Source organism: Lethenteron reissneri, chromosome 29, assembly GCF_015708825.2.
Source record: "Lethenteron reissneri isolate LAM-NWPU_2019-01 chromosome 29, ASM1570882v1, whole genome shotgun sequence".
In the NCBI taxonomy this organism is placed as follows: domain Eukaryota; kingdom Metazoa; phylum Chordata; class Hyperoartia; order Petromyzontiformes; family Petromyzontidae; genus Lethenteron; species Lethenteron reissneri.
The window spans coordinates 5,093,783-5,114,016 of record NC_083807.1 but is presented as its reverse complement, the minus strand read 5'-3'; positions in this window follow the sequence as shown (position 1 = coordinate 5,114,016).

Sequence of the window (20,234 nt, the reverse complement as noted above, 5' to 3'; positions counted from 1 at the left end):
AAGAAGTTCAGCACACATACATTAAGTGGGGTGGCCGGTACCAGGCCCGGCCGCCTTTGTCTCCATCGTTGTCATGTTTACACACACGCCGGAGACAGGTACGCATTTGAGGCTGAGTGGACCTAGGGGAAACCGATTCAGATAATTGTGACTGGTGATGGTTGCGAGTGGGAATCGAATTCTGGTCGCCGGGTTCGTAGCGGAGTGCGCTAACCACTACCCCACCGCTCCTCACTCGTGGACAAACACACACTTTTGATCATCATCATCATTTTATTGGTTCTTTCGATAAAGTCACGTAGAATGGAAATAATAAAATAATAAAAATAAAACATAATAAAATAATTCTCACGACGTTTCGGCCACAACGCAAACAGCCGTCCTCAGGTGGAGAACAGGTCCTTCTCCACATGAGGACGTGACTTTACCGAAAGAACCAAGAAGATGAATCCCTGCAGTCACGAAAGCTTTAAATCGAAATCGTCATCATTGGTAAGCACAGTATTTATTCGGTATTTATACATCTGTTTATTGTCAAGGAATGTTTTTTTGTATCGGGTTGTTAAGTGTTTATTTAAATTATTTAATTGTTAGTTGATGTGGCATACAGCACAGAACTTATTTCAATTGTGAAGTCTATTGTTGGTTGCCGTGTCACTGACCCCATGATTTAGGTAATATGGCTTTAGTATTGAATATCGCGGTTTGGACTTTCGCGGAACTTTCCAAGGACGTCGCCCCCGTGACATTCAAGGGTTTCCTGTATTGGATACGTTGGGGTTAAGAGTTAGGGGGCATAACAGCGATACACACACGCATCTGTGTTTTTATATGGGACGTTTTCAAGAGAGGTGATTTGCTGTATTTCGTGATGATGTCAAGTAAATACCGCGCTGAAGAACTGCCACCTATTTAAAGCTTTCGTGACTGCAGGGATTCATCTTCTTGGTTCTTTCGGTAAAGTCACGTAGAATGGAAATAATAAAGTAATAAAAATAAAACATGATAAAATAATTCTCACAACGTTTCGGCCACAACGCAAGCAGCCGTCCTCAGGTGAAGAACAGGTCTGTCGAGAAGACAGCGTCTGAATGACTCTGACCTGTTCTTCACCTGAGGACGGCTGCTTGCGTTGTGGCAGAAACGTGAGAATTATTTTATTATGTTTTATTTTTATTATTTTATTATTTCCATTCTACGTGGCTTTACCGAAAGAACCAAGAAGATGAACTGCCACCTCCTTCAGTCCAATCTGCTGCCAATACCCTTGTTCACCAGGAGAAGCCAGTCGGACAATGGGACTCACCTACACCTATTTCCCGAAACTATATACAGAGACTAGCTTCACTACCCGGCTTCACCCGAGACTTGGATTCTTGTCTTGGATTAATACACGGCCCAGAGGTCGCAAACGGGTTTTGATTCCTTACCCGTACCCGGCCGCACCAGGGTCGCAAACGGGTACCCGTACCCGGCCGTACCCGTACCCTACCCGTATCCGGCCGGGTATGGGTAGGGTACGGGTATCGGGTACCTGATTGCGACCTCTGGGATGAAGCCATGTTGCAGGCGCGGATGGGTTGATTCTAGGAACTTGAATTGTGAGAAGAGACAAGACGTTGGGAAATGAGTGACAAACGGTGACTCACCAGTGACTCACGGCCTACCCGTACCCGTATCCGGCCGCACCAGGGTCGCAAACGGGTACCCGTACCCGTACCCGGCCGGGTACGGGTAGCCGGGTATCGGGTTGGGTACGGGTATCGGGTACCCGGGGGTGCGTGACGTCAGCAGGCACACTGCGTGACGCTGCCGCATGCGGGTGACATCACAGATGCAACGTCACCGCTCACTTGCCGTGCAAAATATATCCATCATTGCCCCCCTCCCCCCCCCAAAAAAAAAAATTTGAAAAGTCTCTTTTTATACTTTTAGCATTGTGTACAGTCTGGAAGCTACCCACATGGCAAATTTCAAGTTTGTTGCATGTCGGGAAGTATGCTTAACATTTCGAACAGACACACATATTCACAAATTTCCCTTTTTTAAATCCTTTATATTAAGTTCGCTTGCTTGCGTGCTTGCTTGCTTACGACCGTGCAAATCTTTCGGTCGTTTTTTAACCCACTTCCCGTGATCCAATCGAGCTGACATTTTGCACACAGACTCGTTGTGCGAGACAATTAATGTTCGTGAAAAAGTTTTCCTAAATTTTACACTGTTTAGGGAAAACAAATTAAATATTTAATTACCAATTGCTTAATACTGGCAATCATCTGACCCATAGGTGGCAGCCATCTCAAGCCAGAGGACGAGATGACTTTAGCCGCCACGCATATAAAGGATTTATAGTGAAAAACGTTGTTTTTACGGGTTATACTTATTTATATATAGATTGTCGCACCCTCGCTTGTGTGAGGTTTCTCCAGGTGTTCTGGTTTCCTCCCACGTATGAACATTCATCGATTGGCTGTAACACTTTTAAAATTAAAACCAAATGCATGACCCTCTTGAAAAAAAGAGTCGTGACTCAGCGTGCCTTTCCTGGATAAATAAGCCATTGTTATGCTTGGTTCTTTCGGTAAAGTCACGTAAATTGAAAACAAAAAATCAAAAAAAATAAAATAAAAAAATCAAATAAAAAAATAAAAAATGTATGCAAGGAAAAAAATTAAAGCAAAAAACCCACGACGTTTCGAGCGCAACACAAGCGGCTTTCATCAGGCGGAGAGAAAATAGGGGGCAAGCCTCCAAATGTAGCTGCTTATAAGGGTTCCAAAGTGAGTGGGTGACGGAAAGAGCTGCGCTCACAACACGAGCTGCATAAGTAGCGCACTCATGCAGCAGCAACACAAAGGCGGAGTTGGGCGGAGGTGAGCTTGTGCAGCGCAAACAGCATGGGCGGGGCAGCCACTAGCAGACAATGGGGGGGCAGAGACAGGGGGAGACTTTTTAAATCATTTATATTAAGTTCACTTGCTTGCTTGCGTGCTTGCTTACGACCGTGCAAACCTTTCGGTCGTTTTTTAACCCACTTCCCGTGATCCAACCGAGCTGGCAGCCATCTCAAGCCAGAGGACGAGAGGACTCTAGCCGCCATGCATATAAAGGATTTATAGCAAACAGATAAACGCTAGACAGGGAGAGAGAGTGGGGGTGGGGTAGATATAGGGGGCAGGGGGGGTAGATATGGGGGGGGGGGGCATTGCACCTCGCGACACACACCCACACTGCTGACGGTAGAGGGTTTTTTAAATTTTTATTGTATTTTTATTATTTGAATTTTTTTTACTATTTATGTGACTTTACCGAAAGAACCAAGAATATGAATTCCTGCAGTCACGAAAGTTTTAAGTAAAAAAACAAGCCGTTGTTAATCATCAGGATAAAGGCATGGATTCTGATTGATCAAGAACCGATTCGCTACAATCATACAGTTAGTACCGATGCTACAATAAGTTTTCAAGTAAATATAAATCAGAGCAAAAACAACAATTTTAAAGAAGGGATAGAAAATAATGGACAGTCAATATTAAATTTAATATATTTTCTGTAACAAGTATTGGCATAGACACATTACTTTTAACAACTATTCAAAGTAAACGTACGTTACAGAAACATCAACATGGATTTGGGGTTATTTTTGGCTTTAGTGTTTAAACAGACAAGGCTATCCGTCAAATACAATTTCAAGTAACGTTATCGTAGATAATCGACTACATCGTAGTGACCACTACGTATGTACTGTGTATATTATTTATTGACAGATTGTGTTCTATGGACGATTAGCCACGGCGTGCCCTCAAGTTGTGGAATGTATTAACCACTGGGCTCTTAGCTGCGGACGCCAGGGTGCCAGTGTTCTGCACATGCCAGCATCTCTCCCGCTCCAATCTGCGTCACAAAGCTGTCGACAGCTCTCGGAGTCTAAAACGGAAAGAGACCTCTGCATTCCCTTGTTACTGTAGCCACAAATGGCCGCCGTGTTGGCACCGTGAACAACCAAGAGTAAAGTGGAATAAAAAAAATGTAAAGGCCAATTCTGTTACCTGGCGAGAGAAGCACATTGTTAAGGGATGTACCACACGAGCTAATGAATACACATAACTCTAATCACAGTCGTTAACCAGACCCCTACTCCAAGCTCTCACCACTCTAGAAAATCAGATCATTACCAAAGACCTACCCCGGCCACACTCGCCCATAGCATCCAAACAACACTCTACAAACTTGAACCTTACCCTTCCCGCTAACCATACTTAGCCAACACAACTCTACACTAACCCAACCCTCGAGCACACCTGCCAATCAAACCCTAGCCCAACCCCTACCCCCAATCTGAGCTCTTAACTCAGCCGTCATATGCACCCCCCCACCTTATTTACTTTCACCCTCCTCTCCTTTGCAGAGCTCAGCATGATCAGTCACGTTGCAAAGGGAGCACGTCTGGCCATTTGCACATTCACCGCAGCAGCAGTAACTGCTCGGGCATCTGCGCCGCACTCGTCTAAGACACCACGACTCGCACGACACTCTGTTGCCACCTCGCCCCCGCCGGCCCATCGCGTCGTTCACATTCTCAGGACTTAGTGGTGGCGGCGGGGGCTCATGGACGAGACGGAGGCTCCCAGCCAGCGCAAGCGTGCCATCTCGTTGGACGGTGGCACGTGGTCCCGTGATCGGGCCCCGACCCGTGGCCTCGTGGAGGAGCTTGCTCTGCGGGTGATTGCGCTGGAGCTGGCGCAGCAGCGTGCGCTGCACGTGCTTGGCGTGCTCGGGGACCGCGTGCGAGCCCTTCGTGCCACTCACGCCACCCAAGCGCCGGAGCCTGGTGCTCTTCCGTCAGGGGAGAGCGGTTGCACGCCGTTTGAAGCTAGTCTTCAGCCAGAGGACATTAGCAGTGCTCCAAAGGAAGTTGCTTTTCATCTGAAAAACGATGGCGGTATGCCACAGGAACAGGAAGTCGTTGTTCAGCTGAAGAACAATCGTGGCACGCCACAGGACCAGGACTTCACTGTTCAGCTGGAGAACAATTCCATAGAACAGGAAGTCACTATTCAGCTGGAGAACAATAGTGACGCACCACAGCAACAAGAAGTCACTGCTCAGCTGGAGAACAATGCCATGCAACAGGAAGTCACTATTCAACTGGAGAACAATGCCAGGCAACAGGAAGTCACTATTCAACTGGAGAACAATAGTGAGGCACCACAGCAGCAAGAAGTCACTGCTCAGCTGGAGAACACGAGCGGGGGGCCACAGGAACCCGCGATACGTGAGGAGTCGGAGGAGCGTCTGCGAGCCCTCCTGACCTTGCTGAGCGGGGCGCGAGGCATCTACGAGCAGCAGAGTCGACACCTGGACAAGCTCGAGTGGCAGGCAGATGGCATGGAGCGGGCGCTGTCCCTGCTCGGGGACGCACTGCTAGGTGCCATGGCGGCCGAGACTGGTGCCACGTGGACTGAGGCGATGAAGTGAACGACTGCCGTTTGCCTCCACTGGTCACATTTACCATTGGAGTCTCCAGGGACGCTGTGCCTCGGGTGCGTTGCTCGGGGCGGCGACATGGGCTTGTGGTGGTCGCGTAGTCAGCGCTTCTTGTTGTTGCTGCTGCCCCTAAATGCAAAACTTTCCAGCAAATGCATTTTTAGACGAAATTGTTGATAGAAAACTAGCAGGTCTGCATCTCAAAGGGCTTTGTGAGTACCAGTGATCATTCACTTTACGCTAAAATCCATGTTGAAAGAGTTTGCCATGTAAGGTCAGTCAGTAAATATGTGTTGGTTCTGTGCCTATTTTATTTTATCCAGCTCTTTGCAGAAGTGATATTGAAACAGTGTTCTATAATCTGGTTTATTTGTAGCTAACAGATTGTTGTTAATGAAACTACTCCTGTTCCCGCGGAACTTTGCTGATCCATGTTTGAATTTTTTATTCATAGTTCGTCTGTTCCTCATAGCCACGGGTAATAGGAATACCAGATGGACATTCACTGTTCATTACGCGGTCAGAGAAAAGCCAACGTGAGCCAAAAATGTGAATTACAGTTTTCCCTCGTTATTCGCGAGGGATACGTCCCGGAGATGGTCGTAAATAGCAAGGCTCGCGGATAATGATACTGGCTTACGAATACCTATATTTTTTATGGATTAAGCTATTAACACAAATATAGATTATAATAACCATAAAGTAAATACAAATATTAAAGAATTCTAAATATATATCTTTGGTTATCTGTGCCTAACGCCTAACACTGTAATCTGTGTGTAACGGTGGCTAGGCTACGTGGATTTTCATACAACTCAATTTTTTTCACAAATGGCTTATTATTAAAATTCTAACTAGTTATTAGTTTTATTACAAAATGATAAATTTTCTCCAAAAGATATATCAGCACCGCTTATGATAAAAGCCAAGTTCGCCCCTGTTTTTGTATTTTATCTTTGCGTTTTGCGCACCATTACAGAATAATAATAAATAATCTAATCAGTTAATTTGTGTGTGACAATTTTTTTTGACATCGAATAGAAATGGAAATAATGAAGTAGAATCACGTTTAATTTGAACTCAGTGCAGTTTCACTTTGATGACTTTTGCTTGCACTTATAGTGAACATTTGAACCTTATGGCGGGACCCCGGATTCAAGAATAAACGGAAGTCAAAAATCGTAATGATTTAGTTTATTTTTGGCGACTCCGTCCCACCGCGCACATAAACGCCGCGACCCACCTGGCGCGGATCATTCTGTTGTCGTGTCGTCCAAGCGCAGCAGCGAGGACTAATGCGCAGAAGAAACAAAACTTTGAGACTTTGATTAGCGCATCGTGTAGAGCTCGTCGAGAGGAATAGATTGCCGTGTCCCTCGCCTTCAACAGACATAAAATGACGTCGCAACACAGTTTATGCGAGCGCCGGGGGCTTATGCGACCCCGGGGGTCCCGCCATAAGGTTAATTTGTGAAAATTTGTAAACACCGACCTCCCCCCTTCCAATGAATAATAAATAGTAACTTTTTTCAAATTCGCATCAATACAAAATGCAGTAAGTCGATACTTATATTCTTTGGGTCTTTCGGCAAAGTCACGTAGATAGGTTCGATACTTATAATGATTAAATTATTCCTACAACAATTGCACATTTGCAAAAAACACAAGTCGAGAACCGAGTGTTTAAAGTGTTTTATTCACTCTCGCAGGTAAGGAAAATAAAAGTTTGGAAAACCAATTTTTGATTGAAAAATATCGTTTACTTTCTTCCTGATAGAAATGTAACTCAAACAGCTCTCATTGAACCAATTCCATACACCCATCCATCAAATTCACCATGGAAGTGGAGAAGGATGGTAAGCTACCATTCCTGGATGTTTTGTTTGAGAAGAGACCTTACGGCTCGTTGGGACACTCTGTCTACAGGAAAGCCACCCACACAGATTTTTATCTGAAACCTGATTCCCAACTCCATCCGGCACAGAAGAATTCCCTCATCAAAACACTACACCATAGGGCCCACTGCATTTCCGACCAACACCACCTAGCCAGTGAACTGGAACACGTACACCAGGCCCTCAAGATGAATGGGTACTCGGACCGCATTATTCGCAAAGCTGTTTTTCCAACCATGGAGAAACAACCCTCTGAGAAGCCGATCAAAACCATCACGTTACCATACATAGCAGGTGTTACCAAAAAGATTTCCAAAATCTTGAACAAACGCAAGATTCAGGTCCGATTTAACACAGTTCATAAAATGTGTGACCTGATCCCATCTGTGAAGGACAAGATTCCTGACATGCAATATCCCGGCGTCTACAAACTAAGCTGTATCTGTGGCAGCAGTTACATTGGGGAAACCGAACGACATTTCAAAGACCGTGTTCGTGAACATAAGCAGATCTAAAAACACGACAGGACCAATATTTCTGCCATGGCTGATCATTACTTTAATGCGGCTTGCTCACGTGAAATTGATTTCTCTAAGACGATGGTACTTTGCAAGCCGACTGGTTACGAACAAAGATTCGTCCACGAAGCCATCCATATATACAGACACAGACACAATTTCAACCGAGATAACGGTTTTAAACCCAGCAATCATTGGAAAGATGTCATCAACCACTTTGGGTCATGACTTGATTTGTGTTTTCTTGTCAACCTCCACCGTCAAAAGTGTGGGTGTGTGGAGTGAGGTGTCGGGGCCCTCTCCTACATTAACATTAGCTGCCCCGCCCATCTCTAAACCTTTATAAGCAGCCTGCCCTCAGAGGCTAACCTCCCTATTCCTGATGACGACCGCTAAATGTCGTGAAATTTTATTTTTCACTTTATTTTCATTTTTATATTTATTATTTTATTGTTCTTCTTGGTTCTTTCGGTAAAGTCACGTAGAATGTAAATAATAAAATAATAAAACATATGAAACATGTTTTATTTGTATTATTTTATTATTATGTTTTATTTTTATTATTTTATTATTTACATTCTACGTGACTTTACCGAAAGAACCAAGAAGACGAATCCCTGCAGTCACGAAAGCTTTAAATCGAAATATTTTATTGTTCTTTTTTTTCTATCTACGTACCTTTACCGAGAGAACCATAGAATATAAAACACTAAAACTAAACTTTATTTTTACCAGATAAGGCTCACTGACTTATATATCTCATACTCTTAGGTTTTTTCGGTAAAAGTCACGTAGGTAAAAAAATAAAATTAATAAAAGTAAAATAAAAATAAAATAAAAATCACGACGTTTCGGAGGCAACACAAGCTTCCGTCTTCAGGTGGAACCGTCACAGCACGATAGCTGTATCCGAAACGTCGTGATTTTTATTTTATTTTTATTTTACTTTTATGAATTTAATTTTTTTACCTACGTGACTTTACCGAAAAAACCTAAGAATATGAATCTTTGCAGTCACGAAAGCTTCAAATCTAGAATTATATATTTCATTTGGCCACAAATGATAGTGCAACAAGGTTGCTTATCACGTGGAGATGTATAAGCAGTCGAATGCTCTAAACGCGTGGCGTTAAATTTTAAACGTGGAGAGAAAAAAATCTGCGTAACAGCTTGGCGAGGTAGTTAACGTCTCATCACCATGGCGCCCATTCAATTAAATGTATCGTGTTCTGTTTTTGTAATCAAACAATATAATCATTTTTTCAAGACTAACATGGCTTTTATTACATGCAGAGCGCTAAAATAGAATGTTTCCATATCTATAAGAACACAGCTCTGCCTTTTGCTACGCACGAAGTACTCTTTATTTCACAGATATAGCCATGCCGACTGGCACAGTGTGTCCTTTTGTTTCCATGCACGAGTTGGGCCGTGGCGTCAGGAGTGCACCCCTCTGTCCTCGAGATGTCCTCGGTGGCGTTTGCAAAATGCACTTCAAAAGAACCCACCACTTTCAACTCCAAGCAAGAGGAAACAATGTCACGCGTTTGATAGTCGAGGCTAATGCCTTTGTTTCCAAGATGGCCATGGAGCTGTGCTATTGCCCTTCTCCACCACAAAGTCTTCCTTGACTTGAAAGCATTTACTTGGTACCACTTTAATGGAGTCGTTTTGAATGGACACTAAATGAGCATTGATGCATTGGTGCTTATCTCTTTACAGCCCAGAAATAGTGGTGAAAGTTCCACATTCGTATGGTGGGTACTGTCTATCTATAGGGCAACCACTGTTGACTTCCCCACAAGGTGGTACTAATTTTATCAACCCCCCAGGGATGATGGGCTGAGTCAACCTGCAACCAAGATTTCACTCGCAACATTTCAACTGCGAGCCGCTTGCTCTGCCACTGAGCTACCCGGCTGGTGTATCAACTGGACAGGGCGATATATGCATACGAAATAGAATAAAACTCACCTGCTAAACGAGCTGGGTCATAAACAGCATCATTGATGGCTATTGGTGCCCTGTAACATATAGTTATTTGCATGACATTGATGGCGAAGAAGTGGAAACTCTTTGACGTTTTGAAGCTATTAACGTACATTTGTTATCATGTTACAGTGTATTATTTTCTGTTCTTTTTCAATTACAAACGATAGTACCATATAAACGTAAACATTTATTTAAAGCACCCTGCATATTAATTAAATATTAATTCCTCTTTGTTTTTTTTCGGTCAAGTCACGTAGGTAAAAGAATCAATGAAATAAAATAAATGAAAACAACTCAATTAAATCACGACGTTTCGGAGGCAACACAAGCTTCCTTCATCAGGTGTAAAAAAGGCACGGCAAAGTAACTGTAGCGAGCGAGTTACTTGTGACGAGACATCGTTACTTTGTTGTGCCTTTTTTACACCTGATGAAGGAAGCTTGTGTTGCCTCCGAAACGTCGTGATTTCATTTAGTTGTTTTCTATTGATTGTTTTACCGACGTGACTTTACCGAAAAAAACAAAGAGTATGAATCCTTGCAGTCACGAAAGCTTCAAATCAAGATGAATTTAATATTAATTGACATAAAACATTTTCACCATTGGAACCTCATTTGCCAGTAAAAAATATGATAATTGTTTTTTTACCCTTCCATCTGGCAACAAAACTGACACCTTTTTTTACAAGGAGTCAAGTTTGTATAGACCACAATACCTGCGGTCATAATGCAAACAAAAAACACAACTCTGCACATTATCAGAGTTATGTTTTTTGTTTGCATTATGACTGCAGGTATTGTGGTCTATGCAAACACGACTCCTTGTAAAAAAAGGTGTCTGTTTTGTTGCCAGATAGAAGGGTAAAAAAACAATTATCATTTAATTTTTAATATCCGTTGAAATGGAACATCTCGTTTCCGAGTGTATCCAGGGTGTCAACACATTCAAGCAAGTATGAATGACTCGTAAACATAATTTTTAAAATCTATATCGCATACAGTTTGAATCTAGGCATTGAATATATATATCATACCCAGTGGAACACATAAATGAACAAGTGAATAACTAAATTGTGTGCACCGCCGGTTCACGTAGAATGTACTTGAGCTAAACAGGCAGCGTGCACCGTGAACGACTCCACGCCATGCTCCACGTAACCTGTGTCCTGCCCATGATTCTAGAATTCCTCCTACCCTATGGCTCCGTTAGGTATCGTATTCCTGATTCTAAGGTAGGAATCGTGAGACTCCTCGCTCAGCTGTGGCTTTCATTCATTTGGATGATGATCGTTATAAGTAATGAGGCAGCTGATTGGCACAGTTGGCCTTATGCATGTGCTATGTCAGAAAATGTGACAGGCCTTCTAAGTGGGGCATGTGGAATGCACGTGCCATGCACTATCGCGTTGCTTGACCTGAAATCATAGCCGGGGTCGTGTTTGTGTGTTACGACTGTGCTTGAGCACGGGTGTTCGGCTACTCTAATGGCGGCACTGGCTCTAGAGCACGCGGTGCACGTGGTGACACTGACAAGGGAATGCCGCGAAGTCAATTCGTCGTGAGATTTTCTACATAACGGCGATCTGCTTGACTTGAATGGTTCGCGCTGCCCCGCGCTTTTTCAGCCCGCTCGGCGAACGCCAGGGAGGCCACGACATGCCGGTCCGTCCTCAACCCATCCGTCAGCCACCTGAGCCGCATGCTGACTGACACGCACGGTACAGCTTGCACATCTGAAGAGTGCTGGGAGTGAGCTGCAGCTATGGAGACGATTTGGGGTGACAGCGTTGACCATCACTTTCAGTTGATGGTTGTGCAACGATGACTGCGTTACTGGGAGTCTCTTTATTGTTGATACATATCAACCACCCCAGGCCCGGCTTCCTCCTGGTCTTGTTGAATCTCTTCCCTTCCCTAGAACCTCCCCTCTCCCCGTGCTCTCCCCTTTTGTCCTTCTCGAGCCATCCTTCTCGAACTTTCTCAAATTTTTTTTTTACCACAGCCAATCCCCGTCCTTCTTCCTAAACGGTTCTTACCAGAGGTCCCAATCGGGTACCCGATACCCGTACCCTACCCGATACCTGGCTACCCGTACACGGCCGGGTACGGGTACCCGTTTGCGACCCTGGTGCGGCCGGGTACGGGTAGACCGTGAGTCACTGGTGAGTAGCCGTTTGTCACTCATTTCGGGTAGGGTATGGGTGCGGGTAGGGAACGGGTACCCATTTGCGACCCTGGTGCGGCCGTGTACGGCAAGGCCGTGAGTCACTGGTGAGTAGCCGTTTGTCACTCATTTCGGGTAGGGTACAGGTGCGGGTAGGGAACGGGCCGGGTACGGGTACGGGTCGCCGTTTGCGACCCTGGTGCGGCCGGGTACGGGTACGGGTAAGGAATCAAAACCCGTTTGCGACCTCTGGTTCTTACCGTCGCCTCCTGGTTCAACTCTGCTTCCCGTTTGAACCTTTTATTCCATCCCTTCAAACTTTGCCTCCCGACCAGTCATCCTGGAGGCCCCTCTACACCATTAGGAGGCTTCGCTCGACTGCCTGGAAGTCCGTTTGGCTGCTGCACCTTTGCTTGGGGTGAGCGTTTTCTAATTTCGGCCATTACATTTGGATCCAAGCTTATGGAGGAGTGCCCAGGCTTGCAATTGGAATGAGTGGAGTCATGTACATATCTTAGCCATCCTGTGCATTATTCTAGTCTGTGTTCTGTAACTGAGTGGAGGCCCGATCGTATTATTTCATGCAACATTAATATGGGAACCTAAAATAACGTACGAACTTTTCTTACCTTTTCACAACTGTCTTGTAGATGATTGTTGCGCTGTATGCTCAAGCTGCATATATATAATCCGGAGCCTAATGAATGCACCAGTTTGTGTAAGTTTGTGTGTTAGTGTGCGGACACATCTCTTCGTGGGGAGCGGTAGTGTAGCGGTTAGTGCTCCGCTGCACTATGAACCCAGCAACCAAGTGACGATTATCTGAACCGCTCCTGGGCCTCCCCTAGGTCGACTCAGCTTCAAATTAGTACATTGCCCTCAGGTCACGATTTCATTTGGGTAAAACTGATAGCAGTGATGAGCTGCGGTACTTATAACCCCCTTCTGCTGAATATTCACGTAACGTGATTTTCCGATTTACTATAAATATAAACTCAGTTCAGCAATCCCTCGCAAAACCGCGGGCCCATGTCATCATTATCATCACCACCATTACCATAATTATTTTCAATGTCATCCACTGTCTATCCACTGCTGGGTGAAAGTTTCCCCGCACTGTTACCATCCCTCATTCACAGGCGTGCAATGACACAATCCAAATCGCCCCTGCACATTAACTTATTTCATAGATCCATCTCCACAGTGGTCGTCGTGGGTAGATTTTTTTTGTCGTCCCGTGAAGCTTCGTGTGAAATTGAACCACTGCGAGAAACCTTGGAAAAAACAATTATGAACTCCGAATGCTTTTCTCCAGAACACTATCGTTGTTGAAATGCAAATGTATCATGTGCAATGAGTCAGAATAACATTTTGTATTTATACTGGAGGAATCTGATGAGCTATAAAGTTATTTTTCACAGATGTTCAGTAGGAGCGAGTAAGAACGTGACAACAACAAACAGTACAAACACACGATAGTAGTGCAAAGTATAGGAAAGGCAAACAAACCACCCAAAAATATACAAATAAAACTAAACCATCCCCACAAAAACACATTCCTGCGGAGGGAGCTGGTAGGAACGTTGGGTTGCTCGGTCAATGGCCAGGGTCAACGGCGACGTGGTGTATTCCGCAAATATGCCCGACTGTGAGGGCGGGCACAAGCCGGCGTGAGTAGGTTAAACGTTGAGTTTTATAAGGGCACCACGGGGTGACCAGCCCCTCCCCACCCAGCCCCACCCCTCCCACCCCCCACCCAGCCCCACCCTCCCCACCCTCCCCACCCAGCCCCTCCCCTCCCACCCCTCCCACCCCTCATCCAGCACCACCCTCCCCACTCAGCACCTCCCCACCCTCCCCACCCAGCACCTCCCCACCCTCCCCACCCATCCCCACCCTCCCCTCCCCACCCATCCCCACCCTCCCCATCCAGCCCCTCCCTACCCTCCCCTCCCCACCCAGCCCCTCCCTGCACGACGGACACAATAATCCCCTGTGGGCTGGTGTAACCAGGAGGTTCCTACCAGTACTAAACCATTATACCTCCGTGACTTTACCGAAAGAACCAACGAGTAGGGATTCCTGCAGTCACGAAAGCTTCAAATCAAGATCATCCCCATCCTACCAGGCAAAGCCCACTGAGAAATTTACTTATTTTTTCAGAAGTGATCTGGCCATAAAATGATAGCTCCACAAAGTAGCTTGTCATGTGGAAAATTATATCAGCAAAATAATCTTAATGTTGATTCTGTCACCAGAAAAAGTAACAGGTTTTATATGTGTATCCTGCTTCAACGTAAGAATATTGCAATTGTGTCTATGTACTTCTGTAGCTAAATTGTATAAACTCATAACCGTTGCCTGCGAAAGAACACCCACACATCTGTCACTGTCACAAATATTAATGCTAGGACTGGAATAGCATCCTAGCTTTCACTGCCTAACACTACCCTTGGGGTCACAAGTCTGTAATGCGATCCCAACTCACTTTGCGCCACCAAAACACAGTGACAGGTCACAGCTATATTCACTGATCGGCTGGCATGTGGAAACGCTGTTTACGCGAGTTTCCATGTTCCGTGTTTCTTTAAGTGAGTGAGAACTCAAGAGACAAGGAGAGACTCATTTCCAAGAGTGCCCTGCGCCACTAAAATGGCACAACAAATAACAAGAGATAAAGTACAAGGAAACAAATATAATCCAGGGCACAAACAACCCCATTGCAGAAGAAATCCAAATTAGTCCATGAACTTAAATAAATATTATATTAAATACTGCATGAACCAAAGTAAATATTAAATGAAATGCAGTACCATTTTTCTCACAATAAACATGCAGTCTACAACGGCTCAAAGCTTGGTATGAATCCACAAGACCATCAATGGTTAGGAAGGTTTGGTGCTACGCAGATGGAGTATTAATGGTTTTTGAAATGTGAAGCACGTGCTAAAGTTCTGCAGTGGCAGCACCTCTCCCAGCAAACGAAGGCAGAACAGGAGCTGCTACGTCAGCGAATGTAAGCTGTGTTTATATAGGTCCAGTCAATAAGGACTTCACCATTGACCACATTCTCACATTCTTGGTCTGACACCATTCTGGCCGAGTGAACGTATGCCATCTATCAACTCCCTTGAACGGCGATTGCCAAATATATGGAGTAAAATTGGAAGTGGAAGATGGTGTTTTCTTAAATTTCCATATTTACAATGTACAAGCCACGCCAGGTTTGCAGGTTCCATTACACGTGCTTAATTTAGCCCTCTACGTTGAACTGCTTCGCCATCAGAACACGTGAGTCCTGTCCTAGATGCAGGCAGTCCTCGACTTAAGAACACCCGACTTACAAACAGCTTCACTTACAAACCAGATTCCATGAAATATATATTTGGCATTGACTTAAAACGCAAACTCGTGCTTGCAAACTGAACCGCGGAACTATTTTGTTCAGCGGAGCGGTCCTCCGCGAGATGTATTGAGTCGGGCCTTATGCTGGGAGTGATTGTGTATGTGCACGTGTGTGTGTGTAAGTTAGGTCGACTCAGCCTTAAATGAGTACCTGGTGCGGTGTGTAAACATCGCCACTGGGGAGACAAAGGCGGTCGGGCGTGGTGCTGGCCACCCACCCCCTCGTGTACCGTTCCGGCCTTCATAGGTGCTCGCTAACAGCACTTGCCCCTACAGTCTGTTAAGGCTATACGGGGGATCTTTGTGTAAGTTAGTGGGGAGCGGTAGTGTAGGGGTTAGCGCGCTGCGCTATGAACCCGGTGACCCGAGTTCGATTCCCGCTCACGGCCAACAGAAGTGACGATTATCTGAATCGGTCCTGGGCCTCCCCCTTGGTCGACTCAGCCTCAAATGAGTACCTGCTACAGTCTGTAAATATCACCACTGGGGAGACAAAAGCACTTGTGTGATGCCGCAGCCACGAAGCAGCTCTGCGGGCGCCCCACCTACGACCCCACCACCACCAAGCGACGGGGCCGACGCTGCTCTTCCCTCACCCACACAAACACACACCCACATAGAGCCTCGCGGGAAGTCGCCTGGCCCACAGGTTTTCACCCAGGAGCCAGGGAATTGACTGAGGCTTTCCCCAGGCTGAATTGCACTGCGACGCCGTGAATTCACGTGGAAGTAAAGTGTGTCTACTCTGATCTCTTCAAAGTGGAAGAGTAGGCCAAAGTAGCCCATAGAAGGGCTATCTAGAGCTCCCTCCAGTGCAAGCCCTTCTCTCAGCAGTGGCATGAACAAGCATTTGCAGGGCTGCCCCTTTAACTATTTTACAATTGGTCCAATTTTGTTCTCACAAATTACATTGATAGTCAGAGACATCGACTCAGACATAGCACGGTGAGATATCGTATTTTAGAAAAAAGTGGCATTCACGGCTGTTAGCTTGAGGCATACGCATTTCTAGCGTGTCCATGATTGACAATCATTCTGCTGGGTGCTGTCAACGCAGATAAATTAGTGCCGGAGGCTGGCTTATTGCCAGCAAATAAATCTGGCTGTTCAATTAGCGTGGTAATTCAATGTCGGGGGTACCTCGTATATATTTTTTTCTTTTATTTGTGGATCTTAAGATTTTTTTTTCGACTCGAGATAATTTTTGTTTTGCAAAAAAAAGAGCTGCACCGTATGTTTGCTTGGACAGGCTGCCGTGATACAGCAATCGTGCTGTGACGGTTCCACCTGAAGACGGAAGCTTGTGTTGCCTCCGAAACGTCGTGATTTTTATTTTATTTTTATTTAACTTTTATTAATTATAATTTAAAATTTTTACCTAGGTGACTTTACCGAAAAAACCTAAGAATATTAATAAGCTGCCGTGGGTTTGAGTTATACGCAGCTTGACATTCTGTCTGCATGCTTCGCCTGTGCCTCTTGCATGGGCCGCTGGCTTAAAGAGGTGCATTATGCAATGTTTGGACATTGACGTTGACATCGGAGTGAAGAAACGCTCCAAAGTAAAAGCAGTTTGTCCAGACTCAGCGCCAGAAACAAAGCTATGGTAACGTCACGCTCTTTGCTACATTTGACTATGTTTAAAAGGAAAACAATAACCTTACATTGTTAAGCCACAGAGAGTTAAAGCCTTATGCAGTATTTTTCGATTTAAAGCTTCCGTGACTGCAGTGATTCATCTTCTTGGTTCTTTCGGTAAAGTCACGTAGAAGGGAAATAATAAAATAATAAGATAAGAATAACAATAAAACAATACAATTATTATGTTTTATTTTTATTATTTTATTATTTCCCTTCTACGTGACCTTATGCAATAATTGTATGTATCTGAACCAACAGTAATATATTTTTTTACAAACCTCAGCCTTTTGGCAAACCATTGCTGAATGAAGGCTTTTTCTATAAATGTATCACCTATACTCATTGCACTCATCACCTAAGCTAATTATCACCACTCCATGTTTGCTACGATCACCACTGTACACTCCTTGCGACCGCCGCGAAATATTTGTTACGATCAACCTATACTCATTTTGATGACCACCCTACTCTCGTTACAATAACATTGGCTATGCAGAGGCTATAATGCCCAGATAAGTATTTGACCTGTGTTCATGAGCAGGCCTACATTGCAAAGCAATTGTGTGCATTGTATGCCGGGGATTATGCATTTAGAGCATTAATATGAAAAATGTCACGTGCAATAATTATAAAAAAAAAACTTGACGCAATGTGTAAGTCTAATGGGTGCCGTGACTTGTATATACCACGTGATTTACCAATATCCATTCGTGACGAATGACTGGACATGTTCACAGAAATATTCAGTTGCACAGAATTTAAATTATGATATTAGTACAAGTCAGTGCTGTTCAAGCTCACATGCGAGTGGCAACCCGATAGCTATACTCTTTGTTTTTTTATTGGTAAAGTCACGTAGGCAAAAAAATAAAATTAATGAAAACAACTAAATTAGATCACGACGTTTCGGGCGTAACACAAGCGTCCTTCTTCAGGTGGGGACAACGTAGTGAAAGCACAACCGCTTAAGTGTGTCTAAGAGATGGCTGTGACGAAACGTCGAGATTGAATTTAGTTGTTTACATTTTTAAAAAAAATTTACCTACGTGACTTTACCGAAAAACCAAAGAGTATGAATTATTTCAGTCACGAAAGCTTCAAATCTAGAACCCGATAACTGTTAAGAGCAATCGTTTAGATTTTACAACCAAAATTGAATACAAAATAATGGGCTTTTAGTGTCATAAAATTATTTTGGAAAAATATTTTTCCTCTTTAAAAAAAATAATCTTGACCAAATCCAGCTGTGTAATAGACATGCTGTTGTTCAACAGTTTGATTTTAAGCTTCGTATTTATATAATGGGGAAAGTCGTAATTTTCAAGGTATAAATAAGCTTTTGTCAGCTGTGTGCCATTACAGCGCTTATAACCAATCCATGTGCACATTTACATGAACACTATGGGGCATGAGATTAAGTACCAAATATGTGCGTTGCTTTCAATGCCCAGCATGAAGTATTAAAAAAACAAGTCCTTGTTTTTCGAGTAGTTTTAACGGTACTTGCCTGTTTGCTCATGCTCGTATTCCCAGAAGTGTTTCTCAAGGTCCCACGAGATTTCTAACAGCACCGTCGAGTTCTAGACAACAAATCTGCTGGGCATGTAGCCTGTGATGAATCACACCTTCTCGTGGAGCAATTAGTCTCAGTGTTGACATGATGCGCTTTAACGATCCTTAAAATTGGTATTCATAAGGGCGGAGAGCCGTGCATCAGAAATTATCCTTGACGGCTGCTTCGGTGAATGCTCAACGCATCATTTTGGTGAATTGCTGCTTTAGTTCCTGTAAAATACAATCTGAAGTGCCACTAAGGGGCCGTCCATAAATGACGTCACGCGATTTTGGACGTCACAAAGCTCAGCCCCCCCTCCCCCAAAATAAAACATGCTTCAAATCACTTTAAACTATTGTCATTGTAGTGCGTATTTAATGTGGCGCTGCACTCTGATGTTGTAGGAGAAAACATTTATTAAGAAGTCTATTTAATAAAGTAGAACGTGTTGTCTATATTTATTTAAAGTTGCACATTTTGATGTGACGTCACATCTCTCAACCCCCCCTCCCCTCGTCACACATCGTCACAAATGTCTGACCCCCCTCCCTAGGTGCGTGACGTCATTTATGGACGGCACCTAAGCAATACATGTCTTAATATATATTTTAAAACGATGTAAAAAAATTAATGGCAATTGTCGTTTATTCAAAACGAAAGGCTTGGAATTCCAACGCATTGAGGTCCTTGTTGATTACATTCATAGAAAGATGAACATTTATTTTACTTAAAAAAATGAATATCTTAAAGAAATGCTGTCTTGTTCTTACATACCAAAAGACCCGAATGTCAAATGAGGCTTTTCAAGACATTTTCAATATCCCATTCAATAGCACCTTATTTGCGAAAATATACTCCGCAGATCAAGTCCTTTAAATTCAGTGACCAATGCTAATATTGTCAAAAAAATACCACATTTGCAAGTTCATCGACTGAAGGACAGCGAAGAGCAACAGTGCTACAAATGAAGCATTCTCGCTTTCCATGTGACTCTGACACTTGTGCTGTCCAAGATTTATTGGACACTTTTACATTAAATCAGATGCAGAATGCACGATCTTCAGCGTGGCACGCTTAACGTAGAAACACCGCACTCACCTGTAGTTCACTATAATACATTTGACACTTTTAATGCTTAAAGCACAGCCCAATCAGTGCTGTGAAATCGGCGCTACTTTTTTTAGATAAACGCATTCGCTGGTCATTTGGGTGATACATATTTATTGGATCACAAGTACGTATTACATCATAGCACCACAATCAAAAGAACATTACAATCCTTATTATTGCATTGTATGAACCAGCTCAGCTTTGTGAGTGCCTGTCATTTGCAAAATAACTTTTATTTGTGCTACTCCATCCTAAAATCAAGTCATTTACATAAACGAAAAACAGTTTAATGAGAAAAGCAGGTGAATTCATGTATTGGCCACATTATTGGAATGTGTCTTAAACTGGAAAGCATATATGAGTTTATCTCTTGCTTTAAATAGAAGCAGCCATCGAAGTTGACTTTGGACTGAACAAGCTTTATCGCGTTCCCCGGATTGTAAAGTAAGATGCACCTCAAACTTCTGG